The 26,567-nt window shown below is 38.4% G+C and overlaps 1 protein-coding gene and 1 non-coding gene across 2 annotated transcripts in view; both read left to right on the top strand.

Moving 5' to 3' along the window:
- The window catches only part of LOC128283871 (uncharacterized), an 82,714-nt gene that overhangs the window by 5,816 nt on the left and 50,331 nt on the right, over nt 1-26,567 (top strand). The gene's annotated exons all lie outside the window — the stretch shown is intronic.
- Nucleotides 6,537-6,642, top strand: LOC128284983 (small nucleolar RNA R71). The gene has a single exon (XR_008275399.1). It is a non-coding gene; the product is annotated as a small nucleolar RNA R71 (small nucleolar RNA).

The following is a 26,567-nucleotide window of genomic DNA, read 5'->3' as shown; positions in this document are numbered from 1 at the left end:
GGCTTCATTCTGAATTCCGTATAGGGCTAAGGCCCAACTTAATCTATTTCTGTGGTTTAAACTGATCCGGACTATGGTTGGGTTACTTTACACACTGAGTTTTCCAAACTCACCCATTAATTTCATCCATGTAGGAAATCCCCAACCATAGTGGACTTGGAGCTATGAGGGATTTGGAGTGGCCACATGTTCTGCAAGTTCGGTTTTCTTCATGTGTTTTAATTAGCACTTATTTTCTTTAATTGCTTTGGGTTTTAAGTTGTAATAAGGTCGCTTTATTTATTTTTAATTGTTTAAGTATGTTTTGTTAGCTTAGGCATGATATTGATTTAATCGTTGAAGTTGAATAGCTCTAGGGCATGTTTTAAAAAGGTTACTTGATTTCAAAATATCGCGATAACATGGCAAAGCTTCCGCAATGAAAATGTTTTCAAAATTAATAACCTTTTAAATGGTTTTAAACGAATCAGTTTCCATGAACAAACATTCGGTTAAAGTACGATAGTGGTTGTGTGCATGTCTAGGATTGGATCCGTGGAGAGCTAGGTACTTAAGCAGTCTAATTGACTCACCTCCTCTTTTCTGGCATCCTACCTGGTGCACACCTTCCATTCACTTTAATCTAGAACGAGGTTATTCTTTAAACACTAAGAAAGACTTTAGCTAAAACATGACATTTTAGTAACACTTCAATGTGACACGCCAGATTCGGTCGTAAGGTATGGGCCGGGTTTGGAGTGTTACAATCCATAAGTAATCATACATTGAAAATTGACTGAAAGAACATCAAAGTTTCAAACATTCCAAGTTGAGTATTTTATCATGAAAGCATAGGTGTCTCCCCTCATCTAAGTAATTACGTTTAACTCCAAATATATGTCACATCATCACTAAAGATTCACTCAAATCACTCGAGGTGTTTAAGGACAATACATGAAGCACTCAATAGTCAATAATGAAAAGTCATTACCATAGGCTTGCATGAAAATCAAATCTCCACCACTATATATTAAGATGAACATCAATCAAAAGGTCTTTAAAGGGTTGTAACGTGGCTTTGGTTAAGGGGTGTGGTCACAAGATGAAAGAAAAGGTTAGAATCGAGATTGAATTGAACAATTACCTAACTAGAAAAAGTAATTAAACATCAATTGAGTAGAATTGAGCTTCTTCTCAAAAGATGGAATTTAGAAACTACGACTCAACACTACCGAATTACTACTAATATGTAAGTATGATTTTTTTTTAAGAATAAGTCAAATAAAAAATAGAATAAAACATAGCTAAGCAACTGTTCCAACTCATATCTAGACAAAAATAGGGATCAAATTACTTTAAGAGATTTCAACAATAATGAGTTATGGGTTAATATTAGGGGTAAATCAATGAATGGTTTGTTTGGCTCAAAGGGGGTTCACTAAGGGTTAATTGTGAAGGTAGGCTTTGGTGGAGTGAGTGGGTTAAACCTAAGCACCTTTATCATTTTGACATATCAAATCAAATGGTGTGGTTTTGACATGCATAGTCAAGCAAGTTCTAGAATAATAGTTTAATACTGACGCACTCAAAGCAACAATAAAAGTGAGCATGAAAGAAATGATAGATGCTCTAAAGGCTCAAAATCTCACAAAAATTACGGCTTTTTGATGTTTAAACCTGTGAATTTTAACTCAAGATAATAGCTAAACTTGGGAGAAACAACCTATAAAATTTTTAATTCAAAAGTCAACTTATCATGCTTGATTCTCTAATATCTTAAAGTTTAAACAAACAATGCATGAATGCCTAAGTTTTCATTCAAGACATATCAACAAATATCATAAATTAAACAAAATTTATTCTAATCATGGCACGATAAGATCACATGAGAATAAGACAAATTTCATGGATTTCTAATGATGATATGAAAGACCCCCTACACTTAAGATGTATATTGCCTTCAATGTACAAAGATAGATATATTGAAAAAGAGAGATAAATAATCATAAGATATGGAGAGAGTAAAACTTCCTGAATGATGAATGAACTCCATGAATTGGGGGTTATGGAAAATAATCAGCCAACGCAATGATGAGGGTGAATGAGGATACTCCAGTGGTGGTAGAGGTTGGGTTCCAAAAATGCTGCGCCAAAAGAATATTATGAGTTTCAAGTTGGCTATGGTCGTGGTCGAGCAGCGCATGGTAGTCGTGGAGAACCTTTCCCAGTGGAGTTTCAAGTTCCTGAGTAATAGTGAGAGTTGGAGCTCTTTATAACTATGATAGAATTATGAACTCTTTTAGGAAATATATAAGGAAGGATAAGTACTCATAATGAATTAGCTGAAATTAAAAATTGTAAAATAATAATTACAAAACCTAATAAAAATAAGGTGAAAGAAAAATAAAAAGTAGTCTTAAATGAAAATAAAAGGAACAACATAAAATAATAAATAAAAATTTTTAAACATCTTCATCGCCAAATGGTTCGCGAGGTGGGGGTGGCGATGAGATGTGGAAGTGCTAACAAATCTGCGGTAGAGTAGCATCAATGTTATCGAAGTGCCGAAAACACTGCTGCTCAAATCAAGTAAGGCAATCAGAGATGTTAGCGTATGAAGCCGCCGCATGAACTAGACGATGAGGAGGTGGTGGCTAAGACGGTGGGTCCTCGTGATGTGGAGGGACATCATCAGTAATGTCCTCGGGGTCTTCCTCCTCAGTGGACTGGGCAAGGTAGTACTAAGGAGGGTAGGTTCCTCGGTGCTTCTCGATCATCCTCATATGTAACATGCTCGAGATGCCTTGTAGAGACATCTGGCCGATGATAGTGAGGGAGGATGATTGGGCTGCTGTGTTAAGGAGCCAGAAGTGTCGAGCCAACCGAGTTATGCAGGGGCCAATGGAGATGACCCCCCTCCGATGCCGCTCCGTCTAATGGCGAATGGCAAGGGCAATGAAGTAGACGAGGTCGAAGATGTGCCCATTCGCCATACTCCATAGAAAGTAGGCGTCGTGAGTGTTGACGATGCCAGTGCTCTCTCGCCGGCTTGTCAAAGTGTGTGCCAAGATAGCGTGTAGGTACCTCAAGGAGGAAGAGAGAGTCGATGCCTCGGAGCGGCTGGAATCGTAGGAAGCCGAGCTGGGGACCAAAGCATCGCAACACTTCAAAGGGGAGTAGTGGATGTGGCGATGGAGGGTGTTGAGCTCGTTATCTTTCATGAACTCCTCCATATAAAGGCCCAAAGCAATACCAAACTCGGGCACACTTAACTGGTGGACTAAACCGCTGAGACGAAATTGGACTGTTCCAGGGTCATCGAAGTTGGTCATGACATCTTGAACATGGAAGGTCGAGCAAAGTTCAAGTGTAAGCTCAAGGTACGGTGGCCCGATGATCGCAAAGAAAAGTTCCCATGGATCGGTTGTTAGGAGGGCTCAGACATCGTCAGCCAACTGAACTTGTTCAAGCGCGGTCCAGTCAATGCAGCGGCCCATAACTAAAGGCCAGGCCCGAAGTATCTAAAAAAGTTCCTCTTGATTTCCTGGTGGGAATTGGAGGAAGGGGTGTCAGTTTTTCGAGATGGGACCCGAGGATGACACTGCTCCTTTCCGCTTCTTCGAGGCAGGAATAGAAGTCTTCTTACCACGTGATGATGACATTGTACCTGCGTTGAAAAATTGAAACTCAACCAATATGTCCAAAAAAATAGCACAAAAGCACAATAATAAATATGAAGATTTCATGAGACTTACGTAGTGGATGAAGTAAACAAAACTACTAAATGTATCAAGTTATAGTATTATGAGAATAATGTAATAGGAATATGAATGAATGCATGTGGGACGCATAAATTTCATGAAACTAGGAAAAACAAAAAAAGTAGAGCATAATAGAGTAACTAAAATGACAAAATTCTTATAAACAGGCAAAAGTATTCTATTGTTCTAACTATGAGAATTCATTTAAAATAGGCAAATAGAGCAGAAAAATCATGGAATAAACAAAACATTTGAAGGAGATAGAGAGAAAAGAGTAAACAAGCGTAAAAGGAAGAAGCTTGGGTGTCGGAACCAGTGTTATAGGAGGCGCACGGGCGTGGAGGGTAGGGCGTGTGGAGTTGCAGCTGCTAGGGTTAGGGATTTTTGGGGAGGGAGATGATGAATAGTGAGGGGTTTTATAGATTTTGGGGCACACGAGCGTGTCCTAATTATTGCCCGTGTGTTTTGCGAATTTTGAATTTGGGCGCGTCTGACATTCGGCCCACGCCCGTGTTGGTCGACCGTGTGAATGCACATTGTCGTGTCTTGCTTCGTTCGCTTCTCCCACACCCATGTTAATTTGACAGGTTCACCCATGGTGTCTAGGGTCGTGTCGACTTATCGCTTCCCTTGTTGGAAAAATTGTCCTGTTTTCGCACGGCCTAAGGCACGCCTGTGTGCCTAGCCGTGTGGTATTTAGAGAGCCTATGTACCATGATTCGTTAGTACGTTAGATGTTAAAAACTCAAATTGAAAGAAATTAATACTATTACGACTCGGGTTGCCTCCCGAGAAGTGCTTATTTATAGTCTAAGCTCGACTTACCTCTCTGGTGCGAGATCATGGTGAATCGAGGAGTTTACACTCCTCATCCCTGCTATCGTTTTTATCAATATAAGATTTAAGACGAGTACCATTTACCTTGAATGTGCCAAATTTGGAGTGGTTTACATCCAGCGTACCATATGGAAAAATACTAATTACCGTAAGAGGGGTTTCTTCATTTGGTTCAGAAGTGGCGATTCGAGGACCAGCTACATCTAGTAGTACTTTGTCTCCAACTTTAAGTTGATTTTTGGAGGAATCAAGCTCCTCATGGCGTGGTTTTAGTTTATCATGTTTTCTCAGTTTATGTGTCCGCCATTCATCTAACTCCTCGATTTGTAACCTTCGTTCGTCATGGATGGGTTCTTTATTGTTACTTGGCTTATGTATGTTTTTCGAACCTGTTTTCTGCAAAGAAGGTTGCACTATATGGTTAGTTTTAGCCAAATTATTTGTACAGTCACATTTGATTTTTGATGTGTTATTCGAATTATGGGCTTGAAGGGTGATTGTTTCGTCTCCCACATGAAGTGTGAGTTCACCTGTGCCAATGCCAATAATTGTTCTAGCGGTTGCCAAAAAGGGCCTTCCTAAAATTAAAGGGACATTGCTATCCTCCTCTATGTATATAACAACGAAATCAACTAGGAATATAAATTTGTCGATTTTAACTAGTACATCTTCAATATACCCCTAGGAAATTTGAAAGTTTTATTTGCTAATTGAATGCTCATCCTAGTTTGTTTAGGTTTCCCTAGACCTAGTTGCTTGAACAATTTGTAAGGCATAACATTGATACTATCCCCTAAATCAACCAATGCATTATTAACATCTAAACTACTGATTAAACAAGGAATTGTAAAACTCTCTGGATCTTTTAGTTTGTTGGGCAGCTTGTTCTGTAGAATGGCTGAGCAGACCACGTTCAGCTCCACATGCGGTGCTTCATCTAACGTCCATTTATTTGCTAGAAGCTCTTTTAAAAACTTGATTGCGTTTGGCATCTGCGAGAGGGCTTCAATAAACAGTAAGTTAATATGTAGTTTCTTTATAAGTTTAAGGAATTTACCAAATTGTTTATCTGAGAGGTCTTTCCTTGTCGCATTGGGGTATGCCACTCGAGGTTTATATTCTGTAATCACCGACTTAGGCTCATTGTGGCCTATCTCGTCCTTACCTATGCTTACCATTGTTTCTGGCCTTGGTTCTGCAACTAGCCCTTCCTCATCTTGAATGGAAATCGCATTGAGTTGCTCTCTTGGGGTAGATTCGGTGTTGCTTGGCAGGCTACCTTGTGGTCATTCGAAAATTAACTTGGCGAGCTGTCCAATCTGAGTTTCGAGCCCCTGGATTGATGCTTGTTGATTTCTGAGTGCTGTCTCGGTATTCTAAAAACGAGTTTCTGACACTGAGATGAATTTTGTTAGCATCTCCTCAAGGTTCAATTTTTCCTCTTATTGGTAGGGTGGTTGTTGGAAGCCTGGAAGTGGTAGTCCCTGATTCCCATGGCCTCCCCATGAAAAATTAGGGTGGTTCCTCCAACCTGCATTGTAAGTATTGCTATAAGGATTGTTTTGAGATCGAGGATTGTTACCTATGTAATTTAACTGTTCGTTCTCCATGTTGTGGCCATAAGGTTTGTATTCTGAATTGCTTGATCCGCCTCCACTTGCTTTGCTTGAATTACTAGGTGAACCTGTGAAGAAATAAGGAAACCATCAATTTTCTTATTCAAGAGTTCTACCTGATTAGAGAGCATGGTGACTGTATCGACATTATAAACGCTGGCTGTTTTTGTTCTCTTTGTTCTCATGACTTGCCACTGCTTGTTATTTAGTGACATCTCCTCTATATTCATAGGCATCTTCAGGTGTCTTATTATTGATGGTTCTACCAGCAGCTGCATCAACCATTTGTCGAGTCGAAGGATTCAGGCCATTATGAAAGGTTTAAACCTATAGCCAAAGCGGTAACCCATGGTGAGGGCATCTTCTCAAGAGATCCTTATATCTCTCCCATGCATCGTAGAGTGTTTCTAAATCCATCTACACAAAGGAAGAGAAATCATTATGTAATTTAGCCGTTTTAACAGGCGGAAAATATTTTAGTAAAAACTTTTCGATTATTTGTTCTCAAGTAGTGATTGACCCCCGTGGCAACGGGTTCAACCACTATTTAGCTTTATTTCTTATTGGAAAAGGGAATAACCGAAGACGAACGACATAATCAAAAACTCCATTAATTTTAAATGTATCACATAGTTCCAAAAAGTTTGCCAAGTGAGCGTTGGGATCCTCGTCCTACAAGCTATCAAACTGAAGAAACTGTTCTATCATTTGAATTGTGTTAGGTTTCAGTTCAAAAGTATTTGCATACTACTGACCGATCTAACTATGCTCGATTAGGGCCTGTTAAAGAAGGTTTAGCATAATCATACATAGTGCGCGGAGCAGGATTCTGATTAACAGCAATCACAGTAGGTAGCGAAATTTCTTGGTTTTCAGCCATCTCCTCAGTTGTGGTTGAAGTATTGTTCTCTTTCTCGTCCTTTGTGTATCTTAGGCTTCGCCTTATTTCTCTTCAGTGTCTGCAAACTGTGTGGTAGATCTCACCGTCAAAAAGTAGTAGTCCTAACGGGTTTCTTCTGGTCATAAACTAGAAAAACTTGTTAGAGGAAATAAATGAAGAATTAGAGAAAAAAATAAAAATTTAAATTGCAAAAAAAGTAAAATGGCTAAAGTAATAAAAATCAAGTTTTCCTAATATCCTAGACCTCGGCAACAGCGCCAAAAACATGATACGTGATATTCATAACAGGTTTTAAAGATTTATAAATAAAACGTTCTTGAGACTAACTTATTATCACGATTAAGGCAAGTGTACCTATCGTACAGTAGTATAGTTTAGCAAGACTGGATTGTCGAACCCAAAGGAACTACGAGTACTAGTATTTACTTCCTTTTTATTGTCTAGCCTAAAATTTAAGAGGTTTGGTTGTCTAAACTAATTACTAACTAAGAATGCATAGAAAGAAAAACTTGGGAAAATAGTTTTAGGGAAAATTTGATTGATTGAGATAATACCTAAGGGCAAATCCACCTAGACTTCACTTGTTATTTGACTCTGAATCAGATGATTTATTCATTTGACTTGATCCGTAAAAACCCCTAAGTTATATTATTATCTCTCTCGAGACTAATAACGTCTAAACCTAGGTTGAATAATTGAAATCTCTTTCTAATTAACACCCTAAAATTGCATTAACTTGATCTATGGATTCCCTTATTGGGTTTCACCCTAATCCGGAAAAATCTTGTCACCCTATCTCTAGGCGCGCAATCAACTCTGCTTAATTATGACAAATTTACTCTTAAACAGGGTCTATTTCTCCTCTAAATAAGAGCTTAACTTGAATAAATATCCTGGAATATCAAAACAAGAATTAAGAACACATAACTAAGAATAAGTCAAATATTTATCATACAATTCAAATAATAATAACAAGATCTGTCTTGGGTTTCATTCCCCTTAGGTATTTAAGGGTTTAGTTCATACTTATGAAAGAAAACATCTCAAAAGCATAAAGATAACAAAACATAAGAAAACCCAAAACTCCTGAAGGAACTTGAAGGGAGATCTCCAGTCTTGATGATGAATCTGACTCTTGAGATGGATCAATCGACTTTCCTTGAGTAATTCCTTGCTTCTTACTCTGCGTCCCCCTCCTAAGTTTCTCCTTAAGTGTTTAAATAGGCTTTGGAATGCCTGAGAGCCCTCAAAATTGGCCTTTCTGAATTGGATTAAACTTGGGTTTGGCAGGAACACGCCCGTGTAACATGCCCATGTGCGATTACTGAAGCTCGTGGTCAAGGTTGTTAAATGGGCACGGGCGCGTGATCCACTCGTGTAAGTTGTGCTTCGATCCTGCCAAGTTGACATGGTCGTGTGACACACTTGTGTGAGGAAGTCCAGGCCGTGTTGTTTTCCCATGTGGGTCCATTTTCTCCGTTTTCGGCCCATTTCTCGCTCTTTTTACTCTCCTATGCTCTCTTAAGTATAAAACATGAAATTAAAGGATTAGAAGCATCAAATTCACCAAATCTAAGGAGAAACCATCCATAAATGCGTTAGGCATGGGGGAAAAATATGTATAAATTACGATTTATCATGAAATAATGTCATGCAGGGTATAAATGTGTAAGTGATAATCAAAATGACATGTTCAATTGATTGTAAAATTTGTGTGTTTAGACTTGGTATAAAATGGGTAAGCAAAACACATGTATGATGACATATGAATGTTACAATTGAGTCTTAATGAAGGATGTTTAATCATTTACTTGATGCTACATTATTTGTGTCTATAATGTATTTAAGTATGTGAAGTATTAATGGTAACAAAAAGGATTGGAAAATAGCCTAAGTGCTAGCCACACGGGAAAAGACACGGTCATGTGTCTCAACCGTGTGGAGGACACTGCCTAGCACACGGGCGTGTGGCCAGGCTGTGTGGCTCAATTCGTTTTGCTGACTCATAAATAGAGAGTTACACGGCCTGAGGACACGAGCGTGTCCCTATGTCCACACGGGCGTGTAACCCTGTTTCATGAGAATTTTTCTAAGTTTTCCTAAAACTTGCCAAAGTTCTCAGTTTAGTCCCAAACCGCCTTTAATGCATGTTTAGAGCCTCGGTAGATCGTGTAAGGGACATTATGCATGTGATTGAATGTTTTTAATTTAAATGAAATTTTATGGCCCGATTTCAAGAAATTGTGTATGTTTAAATTCGGTAACGCCTCGAACCCTGTCCCAGCATCGGATACGGGTAAGGGGTCTTACAGTTATGGTCCCCAAATTACACACAAGATATCTTTTCTAATATCCCATCATTAGGAAAGAGAGAGCAAATATTCTCTGAATTTCTTGTGTGCTAATTTGGAAGACCAAATCCCCAAGATTCATAGATTTCAAGGAATTCATGGATTCAGGTACACTTCTGCATTTAATTTTATTCTTTATTTGTTCCTAATGATTTGACATGATAGATTCTGGTCTCAGTTTATTAAATTTTATTTTGGATTTATTTTTCAAATATCACAAGTTGCATTCGAGCCTCGTCATGTTGAATGATTGAGAATGAATTAAATTTTTTATTTTTAAATTAATTTGTAGTTAAGATTGTATAGATTTGAGATATATAGATTTGATGTTATTAAATCTTTTGGATTTTTGAAGTTTTAGGGTGATTGTTTTTATGAATTTTGGCTAAAGACGTTTTAGTTTTAATGAAGTTGATGATTGGATTCAAGTATATATTATTTTGGCTACTCAAATTTGTATTGCACATTCTGCAAGTTGAATGTGAATTAATATGGGTGATTATTATTACTTTTCTTTTTACAAAGTTACTTTGCAAAGTTAAGCAGAATTGCTTCGATGCTTAGTTGGATGATTTGTTGGATTCACATAATTTGGCTTGTTTCAAATTTATCCATATATTATTATATTTTTAGATAAAATTCAACATATTGGTTTTTTTGTAACACCCCAAACCCGAGACCGTCGCCGGTGTCGGACCCGAGGGTTAACAAACCAAGTTCACATGTTTTTGCCCACCAATTTGACATTTCCAGTCAGGCTGGAAAACTGCGTCACTGTCGCCTTAAAAATCATATCTCGAGTTTCAAAACTCGGAAACTGGTTTCGTAAATTTTCCTGAATTTAGACTCATATATCCATCCATGGATTTATTTCTAGGATTTTGGTCGGGCCAATTGGTACAGTTTATTAGTTAAAGTTACCCCTGTTACAGGGATCGACTGCTCTGACCTTCGCGCGGTATAACTTGAATATCTCTCTGCACAGGGCTTTAATGCTGGTGTCGTTTGTTTCTAATGAAACTAGACTCAAAATGGAATCTGTACATATAAGGTATATCTCCTAATTATTTTTGGATAATTTATAGTGAATTTTAAAGTTGCGACAGGGAACCCAGAAACCATTCTGGCCCTGTCTCACAATAGCTTTAATATCTCTTAACCTGTAACTCCTATGACCGTTTCGTTTCTTCCATATGAAAATAGACTCATCAAGGTTCATTTACATAGCTTATTCACTATCTAATTCCATTCCTATGAATTTTGGTGATTTTTCACATTCATGCCACTGCAGCTGGCAGCATCTGTTTTAAGATAGGACTTACCTATTTGGTGGTCTCCATGATTCAACTAGCCTTACCATACATAGGTTCATATATGATCATTTTAACCATGCCAATGGCTGATCATGTGACCAACATTCCCATTTCCAAGCCATAGCCACATCATGACACAAAATATATACATACAACCCACAATTAGTCTAAGTTCATGCTTCCTTTTCGAGCCATTTTCGCACGGCCGTACATACTTACATTACAACATATTTAACAAACAAGGGTAGTCCTATACATGCCATCTCAAGTTCAACCAAAATTTATACCAAAATGGAGGCTTGATAGTGTGGATGACTTCGACTTCAACGATCCCAAATCCGATTGCCTCGAGCGAAATCTAGAAAACTAAGAGCCAAAGCAACGGGTAAGCATTTTTATGCTTAGTAAGTCTCAAGGAATATAATGAACTATAATTTACAGCAATACATTCACATAGCCAAATGCATCATTTCATTAATACACATTCTTACTTCATACTTCATCATTATATAAGTTCAAAGCATCAATCAATTCAATAACTGAAATTCATTAGTCGATTGAGCGAATGTTGCTCAAACACGCCGACTTTACAATGCACATATAACGTACCTTATCCTTTGGGCTTTCCGAGTGTACTAATTAAATTCATTTCAGCAACCAACACTCACCTCCAGCCCAAGATTTCTTCGAATATAACCGGATATAATCACGTGCACAAATGCCTTGGTCTTAGCCGGATAGAATAACTCATACGAATGCCTTGGGCCTTAGCCGGATATAGCCACTAGCACAATTGCCTTGGTCTTAACCGGATATAATTTCCAGCATAATTGTCTTGGGCTTAGCCCGATATCATTCAATTTCTCATGCACACATACATCAATAATCATTGGACATACATATTTCATTTTCGTTACTAAGGCTCAAACACAATTATAATCATTAGCATATTCGCCTTGGGACTTAGCCGGGTGGAATTCAAATACTCATACACACATAATCAATAATCATACACATCCATACTTCATCTCACATAATTCAAGTAAGGTCACTTCTTGAGGACTTACCTCGGATGTTGTCGAACGGCTTTTTCGGCTATTCGATCACCTTTTCCTTCCCTTGTCCAATTGTGGCCCTCTTAGCTCTTGAGCTAATTCAAACAAATTCAATTTATTAAAACCTCATTGTGCTTGCTTATGGCCGAATATGACAAGGATTTTAAATGGTCATATGGCCACTCTTTAGCTTGAATACACAATGGTCATGCACATTTTATACTACATCAAGCAATTCAATACAATTTATTTGAGCATCAAGGAAATGCTAAGGCCTTCAATAGGCTACCCAAGGCGAATATTCATGTACATGTTGAGGTCAATTTTGCACTTAATACCTCACAAAAACAGCATGCAATCTACTAATTGATGCTTTGCACATTGTGGCCCAAAACTTATAATATAGCATCAAGCACTTATATGTGTGCTAGGCCGAATTGTGCTTGCAATTTCACAAGCATTCTTCCACATTTTCTTCTCTAAATCAATATATTCATCACTTAGCTCATAACCAAACATAATGTGCAATCATATATATGCATATATGAGCATGGCGAATTTTCAAGGTGTCCATAGCCATCCAAAACACAAATTTTAACTAACATGCAAGAAGCATGAATCATGCTCAAGAATGCATCATGGCCAAATATGACAATCATGCTCCTTTTCAACTTTAATCATGATAAAACAAAGAGAAAACTCAAAATCTTACTCATGAGTAGAAAATCCATCATTGCATGCATCATCATCAAGCTTCACACTTAGCATGCAATGGCTTTATCACCATAACAACTTTGCCCAAATACCATTTCCATGGCATAACAAAGATTTGAGCCATGGCTAACATGCACATCAAGTTAGTGACCAAGTCATGCATGAAACTCCAAACACAACCTCATACATACCTTAATCTTGGTACAAGTATGGCCAAATCTCCTTCTAGTTCTCTTCTAAACCAAAAATGGAGCAAAATCCTTTCTTCCTCCTTATGATTTTCGCCAAAAGATGAGAAAGGATGAACAAATTTTTTGTTTTCTCTTCTTGGTTGCACGGCAATGGGGAATGCTACTCTCTCACACACATTTTTTTTCATTCTTTTCTTACCCATGCTTATTTGTTTATGATTTCTCCTAATGCCCAACAAAACATGTTTCATGACATGTTTAGCCCATATCTCTTTGTCATGGCCGGCCATCACTTGTAAAAAGGGAATTTGACATGCAAGTCCATTATTTTGCATGCATGCTTTAATTAGTCATCACATATTTCCCTATCGTACTTTCAAAGTTCACTACTAAGTCCTTTCTTATAAATTAGCACCTAATTAATAAAAATCGAGACACGAAATATTTACGCATACCAATTCCACATACAATAAGCACGGAATATAACACTTAATTATTCTTGTGACTCGGTTTCGTGGTCCCAAACCACTCTCCGACTAGGGTCACATTCAGGTGTCACAACTCTCCCCACTCAAGAGATTTTCGTCCCTAAAAGCTTACGGTAAATAGGTTCGGATATCGCTCTCTCATAGAGTTCTCGGTCTCCCAAGTAGCTTCTTCTATCCCGTGCTTGAGCCATAACACTTTCACTAGCGGAACCCGCTTGTTTCGTAACTCTTTCACTTCTCGTGATAGGATACGAATTGGTTCTTCCTCATAACTCATATTAGCTTGAATTTCAATTTCTGATGGACTAATCACGTGCGATGGATCGGATCTATAACGTCGAAGCATCGAAACGTGGAAGACATCGTGAACCTTTTTGAGTTCAGGGGGCAAAATCAAACGATATGCCACTGGACCGACTCGCTCCGATATCTCATATGGCCCAATGAACCTCGGGCTCAACTTGCCCTTACTACCGAACTCGAGTATCTTTTTCCAAGCGATACCTTGAGAAACACTTTATCACCCACCGATACTCGATATCCTTACGCTTCATATCCGCGCACGACTTCTGACGATCGAAGGCTATCTTCAAACTTTCACGGATTACTTTCACTTTCTGCTCAGCATCCCTAATCAAATCCACCGAAAATCTTGCTTTCACCAAGCTCGGTCCAAAACAATGGTGTACGGCATTTACGCCCGCACAAAGCCTCGTAGGTGCCATCTTAATACTCGATTGAAAGTTGTTGTTGTAAGCGAATTCAATCAACGGCAAATACCGTTCCCATGAACCACTAAACTCGAGGACGCAACATCTTAACATATCCTCAAGTATCTCGAATTACCCGCCGGATTGACCATCGGTTTGGGGGTGAAAGGCGGTCTTGAAATGCAACTTGGTACCCAAAGCTTCTTGCAACTTTTTCCAAAACCGCGAGGTAAATCTCGGATCTCTATCCGACACGATAGAAATAGGCACCCGTGTAATTTCACAATCGAGAAACGTACAATTCCGCTAATTTGTCCATTGAAAAATTCAGACGACGGGACAAAGTGGGCCGACTTAGTCAATCGATCTACCACGACCCAAACCGCATCCTTCTTACTTGTCGACAATGGCGGTCCGGATACAAAGTCCATTGTGACTCGATCCCATTTCCACTCGGGTATCGTGATTGGTGAAGTAATCAAGGCACCGATGTTCCGCTTTCACTTGTTGACATATTAAACATCTTGAAACAAAGTCGGAGATGTCTCGCTTCATACCATGCCACCAAAATCGACGTTTCAAATCATTGTACATCTTCGTACTCCCGGGTGGATTGCCATTTGGCTACAATGGGCTTCATTCGAATTATCGAAATGAGTTCCAATTCCTTGGGACACACAGACGACTTTTGAACCTCAAACAATCGTCATCGTCGATTTGAAACTCCGAGTCCTTGTTCGAACACACGCAGCCCGCTTTTGCAACCAACTCGTCGTCGACTTTCGAGCTTCTCGAATTTGGTGTGTCAATAGTGGTTTGGCTTTCAATTCAGCCACTAACACACCGTCGGATCGGATGCACAAGTGCACATTCATCGCTCGTAAAGTGAATAACGATTTACGACTCAAGGCATCCGCAACCACATTCGCCTTTCGGGTGATAATCAATGATCGATCATAATCCTTTAACACTCAAGCCAACGTCTTTGTCGCAGATTTAAGTCTCTTTGGGTCATCAAATATTTGAGACTTTTGTGATCCGAGTATACATGGCACCTTTCACCAAATAAGTAATGTCGCCAAATCTTTAAGGCGAATACGATGGCGGCCAATTCGAGATCATGAGTCGGATAATTTTTCTCATGTGGCTTTAATTGCCTCGACGATAGGCCACAACTCGACCTTCTTGCATTAATACGCAACCTAACCCAAGTAGAGAGGCGTCGCTATAGATAACAAACTCCTTGCGGACTCGGGTTGCACTAGAATTGGGGCTTCATCAAATAAGTTTTGATTGATCGAAGCTTTTTGGCATTTCTCCGTCCATTCGAACTTAACATCCTTTTGGAGTAGCCGTCATCGGCGTGGCTATCGTTGAGAACCCTTTACAAAGCGTCGGTAATAACCGCAAGCCCCAAAAAGCTTGAACCTCAAGAATATTTCTGAGGCTTCCAATTTAGTATGGCTGAAATTTTATTGGTCGACTCGAATACCCGATCTGATACCACATGACCTAAGAAGCTAACCTCTCTTAACCGTAACTCACACTTGCTGAACTTAGCATATAATTGCTTGTCCCGTAAAATTTGCAGCACTAACCGCAGTGTTCAAGATGTTCGGTCTCATTTCTTGAATAGACCAAGATGTCATCAATGAACACGACTACTTAATCGATCCAAATATGGTCTAAAGATTCGATTCATTAAATCCATAAATACCGTAGGGCATTAGTGAGCCCAAACGGCATCACCAGAACTCATAGTGACCATATCTCGCTCAAGGCGGTCTTGGGCACGTCTGAATCTCGGATTCGCAATTGATAGTAGCCCGATCTCAAATCTATTTTCGAGAACACCGAGGCTCCCTTCATTGATCGAACAAGTCATCAATACGTGGCAACGGATATTTGTTCTTTATCGTCGCTTTGTTGTCGACGATAGTCGATGCACAATCGCATGGTTCCATCCTTCTTCTTCACGAACAAAGACCGCGCACCCCAAGGCAAAAACTCGGGCGAGCAAAACCTCTATCCACCAATTCTTGCAACTGAACTTTCAACTCCTTTAATTCCGTTAGTGCCATACGACACGGAGCTATTGAAATTGAGTGGTACGGTACCAATTCGATGCCAAATTCTAATTCCGAACAGTGGTAAACCCGCAATTCTTGGGAAAACATCCGGTATTCACAAACCACGGCACAGATTCGGGTTTCTTCTCGATTCCTTGTCATCGAGTACGACGCAAGGTACGCTTCGCACCCTTTTCTTACATATTTCCGGGCCAACATCGGCGATATTACGGTGGCAACCCCATTAAGTCCGTGGACTCAACCCGAATTATTTCATTATTCGCAAGACCTCAAATCGATAGTCTTGCTCTTGCAATTTACAACCGCATCGTGCATGGTCAACCAATCCAAACCAAGAATAACATCGAACTCATCGAATGGCAAAAGCATTAAGTCTGCCGGAAAACAAGAACCTCGGAACACTAGGGGACTTTTCTTGCACACTTTGTTAACAAGCACGTAATGACCCAAGGGTTTGACACCGAATTACAAACTCGAGAGACTCAATGGGCAAAGTCTTCTTGGATGCTAAGGTTTCACATATATATGAATGAGTAGAACCGGGGTCAATCAAAGCAATTACATTTGTATTGAAAAGAGTGAAAGTACCGGTAATAACATCCGGAGAGGCAAGATCCTCGGCGTGCGCGTATGGCATAAGTCCTAGCGAGAGCACGAGCCTCGGATCGATGGTAGCATCTCTAGATCCTCTCGACCGCCATCGACATTGCCCATATTTCTAGGTGGTCTACCTCGGCGATGGTAGCACCGGGTTTGCACTCGACTTGCATTCTGTTCATGCATCCTCGGGCAATCCTTCATAAAGTGGTCGGCCGATCCACACTTATAGCGAGAGCGATCACGAAACCAATAGCTCCCGAATGCCATTTGCCACAATGTGGACACTCCGCCTCTCTCGGCGATCATTTCCGCCACCGCGATCGAGGTGACTCGTGTGGTCACGGGGTCGATCGCGTCCTCGTCTAGAAAAGCCCAAACGCCTCTAGACCGGCTCGCATCATCTCGAAATCTCTTCGATGCTTGTTGAAGAGATTTTCCGAGGACCTCTTTCGAATTCTCCAATCCCCACATCAGCTTTTTGTTTCTCCTTTCTAAGCTCTTGACTTTACAAGCTCGCTCAACAAGTACTACGAACTCGTATCTCGAGAATGCCAACAAACATCCTTATATCATCATTCAGCCCATCCTCAAGCGTTTGCACATAATAGCTTCGGACGAAATGCATTCTCGCGCATCGACTAAGCCTCACAAACTTTCGTTCAGAGTCGATAGCGGACATAGAACCTTGCTTAAGATCAAGGAACTCCCTCCGCTTTTGGTCGATGAATCTCGATCGATATACTTTTTTGAACTCGGTTAGAAAGAATTCCCAAGTCACTTGCTCTCTAGGCACCACGAAGTCGAGTACTCCACCAATAGTAGGCGGACTCGCGTAGCAAGGAGATGGTACACTTTAAGCACTCATCGGGTGTACAGGATAGCTCATCAAGCACCGGATAGTGTTATCTAACCATAATTCAGCTCGCTCGGCATCATCATCATCCGTAGCCTTAAATTCAGTGGCCCCATGTTTTGAATCCTATCGATTGGGGCTTACCGACCTTATTTGGTCGATCAACGGAGGTATTGTAGGTGCGGGGTTGCATTAAATCGGGAATGGAGGTGGTGGAACAGTACCGTGTTGGTTCAAATGTATTGATTAAACCATTCGTTCATCACACTATAAAAGGCTTGCCTAGCCTCGTCATTAGGATTACTGGCCATAGGTTGAGAGTCCGCCGGTGCTGTCCCTTGCGGGAGCAGGGCCACACTCTCCACATCATCGCTATCGCTTCGGTTGGGATCGGGATCCATTGCTATAAACAAACATGAAGTCAAATTGTCGAATTCATCACACTATCGATTCATCATTTAATGGCATGTATAGCTAGACCCCAAACACATCACGGTAGTCCTAGAATCGACTAAACCGTGGCTCGATACCAATAAAATTGTAACACCCCAAACCCGAGACCATCGCCGGTGTCGGACCCGAGGGTTAACAAACCAAGTTCACATGTTTTTGCCCACCAATTTGACATTTCCAGTCAGGCTGGAAAACTGCGTCACTGTCGCCTTAAAATCATATCTCGAGTTTCAAAACTCGGAAACTGGTTTCGTAAATTTTCCTGAATTTAGACTCATATATCCATCCATGGATTTATTTCTAGGATTTTGGTCGGGCCAATTGGTACAGTTTATTAGTTAAAGTTACCCCTGTTACAGGGATCGACTGCTCTGACCTTCGCGCGGTATAACTTGAATATCTCTCTGCACAGGGCTTTAATGCTGGTGTCGTTTGTTTCTAATGAAACTAGACTCAAAATGGAATCTGTACATATAAGGTATATCTCCTAATTATTTTTGGATAATTTATAGTGAATTTTAAAGTTGCGACAGGGAACCCAGAAACCATTCTGGCCCTGTCTCACAATAGCTTTAATATCTCTTAACCTGTAACTCCTATGACCGTTTCGTTTCTTCCATATGAAAATAGACTCATCAAGGTTCATTTACATAGCTTATTCACTATCTAATTCCATTCCTATGAATTTTGGTGATTTTTCACATTCATGCCACTGCAGCTGGCAGCATCTGTTTTAAGATAGGACTTACCTATTTGGTGGTCTCCATGATTCAACTAGCCTTACCATACATAGGTTCATATATGATCATTTTAACCATGCCAATGGCTGATCATGTGACCAACATTCCCATTTCCAAGCCATAGCCACATCATGACACAAAATATATACATACAACCCACAATTAGTCTAAGTTCATGCTTCCCTTTTCGAGCCATTTTCGCACGGCCGTACATACTTACATTACAACATATTTAACAAACAAGGGTAGTCCTATACATGCCATCTCAAGTTCAACCAAAATTTATACCAAAATGGAGGCTTGATAGTGTGGATGACTTCGACTTCAACGATCCCAAATCCGATTGCCTCGAGCGAAATCTAGAAAACTAAGAGCCAAAGCAACGGGTAAGCATTTTATGCTTAGTAAGTCTCAAGGAATATAATGAACTATAATTTACAGCAATACATTCACATAGCCAAATGCATCATTTCATTAATACACATTCTTACTTCATACTTCATCATTATATAAGTTCGCAAAGCATCAATCAATTCAATAACTGAAATTCATTAGTCGATTGAGCGAATGTTGCTCAAACACGCCGACTTTACAATGCACATATAACGTACCTTATCCTTTGGGCTTTCCGAGTGTACTAATTAAATTCATTTCAGCAACCAACACTCACCTCCAGCCCAAGATTTCTTGAATATAACCGGATATAATCACGTGCACAAATGCCTTGGTCTTAGCCGGATAGAATAACTCATACGAATGCCTTCGGCCTTAGCCGGATATAGCCACTAGCACAATTGCCTTGGTCTTAACCGGATATAATTTCCAGCATAATTGTCTTGGGCTTAGCCCGGATATCATTCAATTTCTCATGCACACATACATCAATAATCATTGGACATACATATTTCATTTTCGTTACTAAGGCTCAAACACAATTATAATCATTAGCATATTCGCCTTGGGACTTAGCCGGGTGGAATTCAAATACTCATACACACATAATCAATAATCATACACATCCATACTTCATCTCACATAATTCAAGTAAGGTCACTTCTTGAGGACTTACCTCGGATGTTGTCGAACGGCTTTTTGGCTATTCGATCACCTTTTCCTTCCCCTTGTCCAATTGTGGCCCTCTTAGCTCTTGAGCTAATTCAAACAAATTCAATTTATTAAAACCTCATTGTGCTTGCTTATGGCCGAATATGACAAGGATTTTAAATGGTCATATGGCCACTCTTTAGCTTGAATACACAATGGTCATGCACATTTTATACTACATCAAGCAATTCAATACAATTTATTTGAGCATCAAGGAAATGCTAAGGCCTTCAATAGGCTACCCAAGGCCGAATATTCATGTACATGTTGAGGTCAATTTTGCACTTAATACCTCACAAAAACAGCATGCAATCTACTAATTGATGCTTTGCACATTGTGGCCCAAAACTTATAATATAGCATCAAGCACTTATATGTGTGCTAGGTCAATTGTGCTTGCAATTTCACAAGCATTCTTCCACATTTTCTTCTCTAAATCAATATATTCATCACTTAGCTCATAACCAAACATAATGTGCAATCATATATATGCATATATGAGCATGGCGAATTTTCAAGGTGTCCATAGCCATCCAAAACACAAATTTTTAACTAACATGCAAGAAGCATGAATCATGCTCAAGAATGCATCATGGCCAAATATGACAATCATGCTCCTTTTCAACTTTAATCATGATAAAACAAAGAGAAAACTCAAAATCTTACTCATGAGTAGAAAATCCATCATTGCATGCATCATCATCAAGCTTCACACTTAGCATGCAATGGCTTTATCACCATAACAACTTTGCCCAAACACCATTTCCATGGCATAACAAAGATTTGAGCCATGGCTAACATGCACATCAAGTTAGTGACCAAGTCATGCATGAAACTCCAAACACAACCTCATACATACCTTAATCTTGGTACAAGTATGGCCAAATCTCCTTCTAGTTCTCTTCTAAACCAAAAATGGAGCAAAATCCCTTTCTTCCTCCTTATGATTTTCGGCCAAAAGATGAGAAAGGATGAACAATTTTTTGTTTTCTCTTCTTGGTTGCACGGCAATGGGGGAATGCTACTCTCTCACACATTTTTTTTCATTCTTTTCTTACCCATGCTTATTTGTTTATGATTTCTCCCTAATGCCCAACAAAACATGTTTCATGACATGTTTAGCCCATATCTCTTTGTCATGGCCGGCCATCACTTGTAAAAAGGGAATTTGACATGCAAGTCCATTATTTTGCATGCATGCTTTAATTAGTCATCACATATTTCCTATCGTACTTTCAAAGTTCACTACTAAGTCCTTTCTTATAAATTAGCACCTAATTAATAAAAATCGAGACACGAAATATTTACGCATACCAATTCCACATACAATAAGCACGGAATATAACACTTAATTATTCTTGTGACTCGGTTTCGTGGTCCCGAAACCACTCTCCGACTAGGGTCACATTCGGGGTGTCACATTTTTTTAGTATATATAGTTGAGTTCCATATAAATTGTATATTTGTGTTATATTTAATCTTGATGTATGTTGTTTTGGAATAAATGTATATACTATTATCTTTTAATTTAATTGAAAGATAAGTTTAAGATAAATATTTTGAAACAAATAAGTTCAGATTTTGGCTTTTAATTAAGGATTTTAATATTTTAAACAGATTAGTTGAAACAAAATGCCGCCAAAGTGACCTATTTTGTGTAGATTAGTTTGTTTGAAATATCAAGATGATTATATGTTTTTGTGATTCATGCATTTATTGATTGACCCAAAGGTCAGTTAATATTTAGTAGAATTTCAACGACATCTGTGGTGATAAATGTGTGACAATTTATAATGTATTTTATGTAAGCAATAAGTTAGTCCAAAGATTAATTAATTGTTTGGCATAATTTATTGTCAATGTTTGATTGCTACAACAACAGTATCGCTTACTGTTAATATTACTGTCTAAAGACTTGGTATTAATGTTGTGTTTCATATCTTGAGATAAGATTAGCTATTATCTTGAATTTATTGTTTACTTATGAATATTGATTTGAGCTTGTTTTTTATTTGTTCTATACTCAACTAGTTCATCTTCTGTTGCCACAATATCTGCTAATATAAATTCTATACCCATGCTTAATGGGACTAATTTTAAGGAATGGAAAAGACACTTACTTACAGTGCTTAGTTGTATAGAGATAGACCTTGCACTAAGGGAAGAACAACTTGCACCTCTCACTGTGGAAAACACCCCTGATGTTAAGAGGGATTTTAAGTCTAATGGTCATGAAACACAACATTCCAGAAGCCTTTAGAGGTATAGAATCTGAAGAGATTACTTAGGCAACGAGTTTCCTTGATGAAATTGAGAAACATTTTGCTAAAAACGATAAGGTTAAGATGACATCACTTCTGACTTCTTTGATGTCTATGAAGTATAAGGGTCAAGGAAACGTAAGGGAGTACATTATGGAGATGTTCCATACTGCTTCAAGACTTAAGGCACTTAAGATCGAGCTTTCTAAGGAATTGCTTATTCTTATGGTTTTGTTATTGCTTCCTTGTAACAGCCTGATTTAGACTCTAATCGGAAATGGTGGTTTCAAGACCACGAATCCGAGTTAAAAAAATATTTAAAAATTATTTTTTGTGTTTATTTTGTGTGAATTTATATCTGTGAAATTTTCGTGATTTAATTTTGTCGTTTAGGTAGCCGATTAAATATAAGGACTTAATCGCGTAAAATAAAATTTAGGTGGTAACTTCTATAAGGGCCGAATTACTAATGGTTTTTTAATTTGGGGTATTTATGTTGAAATTATTCCATTAACATGATGTTTGGACGGTAATGGACATATGTTATATAATTTCATTATTATTTCATTAAGGATAATTAGGTAAATTAGTAATAAGTTAATATATATGTCAATATATCATAAAATAAAACTATGTCTTCTTTATTTATTCTTTTTAATCGAAGCTAAAATAAAGAAAAAGAAAGAAGCCAAGCTAGGGTTCGGCATATATTCAAGCTTAATCAAGGTTTGTTTTTGTTCGATTTTCGATAATTTTTACGTTTTTGAGATCGTTGTTTAGTAATCTTCAAGACACATGCTCTAATTTTTGCTTTTGATGAATATTTTGAGTTGTGCCATTGTTGATAGCTTGTGATTTTTGTTGTTTGATGATGAAATATGAAAGATATGTTTTAGATTAACCTATTTTGTATTGGAGTTTTTGATGATTTTGAGTAATTAGGACTAAATTGCAAAAATAATAATTTGAGGGAGTAAAATGTGAAATATACGGATTGGTATGAGTATGAGTAAAATTCGGCCCAACATGAGTATAAGGAAATTTTGCATATTTTGTTTTTTGTGCGATAGGGACTAAATTGTAAAAATTGTAAATGTCATGGGTAAAATGGTAATTTGCCTATTCATGTGTTTTTGGACTAAATTGAATGAAAATATGTTTGAATGAGCTTAATTTGAATATGTTTAGATCAAGAACCAAAGAAATCAGATTTGGATCGGGGGAAAACAAAAGTCGTCGACTAGCTGCCTTGTTCCTTTTTATAACGTCCGAGGTAAGTTTATAAGCAAATAGACATACTTAATTTTAATTAAATGTAAAGTATATATGCTGATATGAAATATATGAATTAATATGTGCTAATGCCGAATGTGTAAGCATGGTAACTATGTTCATGCAATCGTTTCGACCGAGTTACGACGTCCGAAAGCCCCGTATGAACCTTAGGAACAGTTAGGATACATATGTCATGACATAAGATTTCGATATATGTGTGCGAGTAAGACCATGGCATCGATATGTGATTCTGATATGTGTTTACGAGTAAGACTCTGTCTGGGACAATAGCATCGATATGTGACTACATGTAAAACCACGTCTGGGACGTTGGCATTGTACGACTTGTGTGATTATCCGAGTGTCGTATCCAATTCCGAATGGTTCATCGAGCAAAGGTATAATAAGTTCGAATGTGTAAAATGAGCTATATGCCAGGTAAGAATTAACTTGTCACCTACTTGAGAAAAGGTAAGTAAAAACCTTGGCTATTTGTTACGAATCCTGTAAGTGCAAATTAAGAAAATATGTGCATATGATATGTGTATTTGTTTTGTGAATGAGTAGTAAGCATGTTATGATAGTTCTTATGTATATGTGTTCAAATGATAAGATACATATTCGGTCATATGGTTAATATATGTATATGAAATTATATTAAGCCATATGAGTTTTGTGTTTGTGTATGTGAGCTAGGTATATATTGAATATTTGGCCATGAAGGTTAAATGTCAATATATAAATTTTGGTTATATAAACATTCGGTCAAGGCGATGATATAAATGAAAATAATTTTATATGTTTATATATATACTTAATATGAATATATGTATTTGTAAACGATTGGATCTAAATGTGAATTGATAAAATAATTTGGTTGCGTTTAGTTAATTTGTTAACTCCATTGGGTTATTTATTTGCTTATGACTTACTAAGCTGTGATAGCTTACTCTGTGTGTTGTGTTTACTCTATTTTATAGATTTTGGAGTCAAGTTACAAGCTCAGGGGCTGTCAGCCAAGTTCATCACACTATCTACTATTTTTTTTTTTAGATTTGATATTGAATTGAGTTATAAGCATATATGTGATCTGAATCTTGAATTTCAATTTAACGTGAACATTTGCATGAATAATAGTATGATCAGTAATATCTCAAAATCCTATTGGTATCAGAGCTACAGCTTAGTCGGTTCTAGGACTAACATAGTGTGTGTGAGTCTAGCTATATATGTCATATTATATACTGTGATAGTGTGATGACTTCTAACATCTGAAAATGTGTTTTCATATAGTAAATGGATCCCGGAAGAGCTGTAGCTGATGATGTCGAGAGCGTAGTGCCTGCTCCCACGCAAGGTACAACGTCAGTTGATTCTCAACCGATTTCGAGTAACCAGAAGGGAGAGGCTAGACAAGCCTTTTACCAAATGATGAATGACTAGTTTACTCAGTATATCCAGACTAACCCGGCTGTACTACAACCTCCACCCCTGATTAATCCATCTTTGATGCCTGTTGTACCTCAAGTAAGTGATCCGTTGAGATTATATAAGCCACCTATTGATAAAATCAGAAAACATAGGGCCAAAGAGTTTAAAGCTACTGATGATGATGATGTTGAGCGGGCTGAGTTCTGGCTTGATAATACTATCTGTGTATTTGATGAGCTGTCCTGTACCCCATATGAATGTTTGAAATGTGCCGTATCTTTGCTTCAAGACACAGCATATCACTGGTGGAATACCCTAGTATAAGTGGTTCCGAGAGAGCGGGTAACCTAGGAATTCTTTCTTATTGAGTTCCGTAAGAAATATATCAGCCAGAGATTTATTGATCAGAAGCGAAAAGAATTTCTGGAGCTGAAACAAGGTCGGATGACCGTGACAGAGTATGAGTGGAAATTCGTGAGATTCAGTCGGTATGCCCGAAAGTGTGTTTCTACCGAAGCTATAATGTGTAAAAGATTTGAAGATGGGCTGAATGAAGACATTAAACTGTTAGTTGGCATACTTGAGATAAACGAGTTCGTAGTACTAGTTGAGCGAGCCTGCAAAGCTGAAGAGCTCGGGAAAGAAAAGTGGAAAGCTGATTTTGAAGCTAGAGACTCGCATAAGAGATCATTCAGTAAATCAATCCAGTCGGTACCAAAGAAGTTCCGAGATGAATTCAGCCGTTCAAAAGCCACTTCAGGTTATTCTTGACGGGATCAGAATAGACCATCTATGAGCTCGAGAGCTACCTCAGTAGCGAGTGTGGGGAATGTTAGATCAAATCAACCTGAGTGTAAACACTATGGTAAAGGACATCCCGGTAGTTGCAGCATGATCGGGCCTGTTTTAAATGTGGATCGATAGGTCACTATATTCGAGATTGTCCAGGGTTAGTTGAAGAGAATCCAGTGCAGAACACGAGATTGGGTAATACTGCAGCTCGGGGAAGACCACCTAGAAATGTGGGTAATGCGAGTGGCAGTGAGAGGGGAAATAAAGATACAACAGTCAGATCGGAGGCTAGTGCACTTGCCAGAGCCTATGCTATTCGAGCTCGAGAGGAGGCTTCATCCCCAGATGTTATTACTGGTACATTCATTCTTTATGATACTAATGTAATTGCATTAATTGATCCTAGTTCTACTCATACTTATGTGTGTGAGACATTAGTATTCAGCAAGACTCTACCTGTTGAGTCTACTGAGTCTGTGATTAGAGTGTCAAATTGTAACACCCCCACGCCCAAAACCGTCACTGGAGTCAAGCTTGAGGTGTTACTAAACTTATCTTACCTTTTAAACAACTCTAAACCACTTATTTTAATTTTCGGAATAAACTATTTTTCTGCGTCATGGTTGCTTAAAAATTCATTTCTCGAGTTTCAAACTTGAAATTAAGATCCGTACATTTTTCCTGAAACTAGACTCATATATCTATCTACTTATTTTTTTCTAGAATTTTTTACTTAGCCAATTAGTACAGTTTATTAGTTAAAGTTACCCCTGTTTTAGAATTCAACTGCACTGGCCTCTAGTTACTACGAACCACTTTTCTCTCCGTAAAAAAATAATATGACTATACCGTTTGTTTCTATCAAAACTAGATTCAATAAGGATTCTAACCATATAAAGTACACCACCTAATTATTTTTTTAAACTTTATGGTGAATTTATAAAGTTGGAACAGGGGATCCAGAAATTGCTCTGGCCCTATTTCACCAAAACTCAGATACCCTATAAAATACAAAACCTTTACCTGTTTTGCTTATTCCATATGAAAATAGA

The sequence above is a fragment of the Gossypium arboreum genome, chromosome 11 (assembly GCF_025698485.1).
Source record: "Gossypium arboreum isolate Shixiya-1 chromosome 11, ASM2569848v2, whole genome shotgun sequence".
NCBI classification, from domain to species: domain Eukaryota; kingdom Viridiplantae; phylum Streptophyta; class Magnoliopsida; order Malvales; family Malvaceae; genus Gossypium; species Gossypium arboreum.
This window is presented reverse-complemented; position numbering and strand designations above follow the sequence as displayed.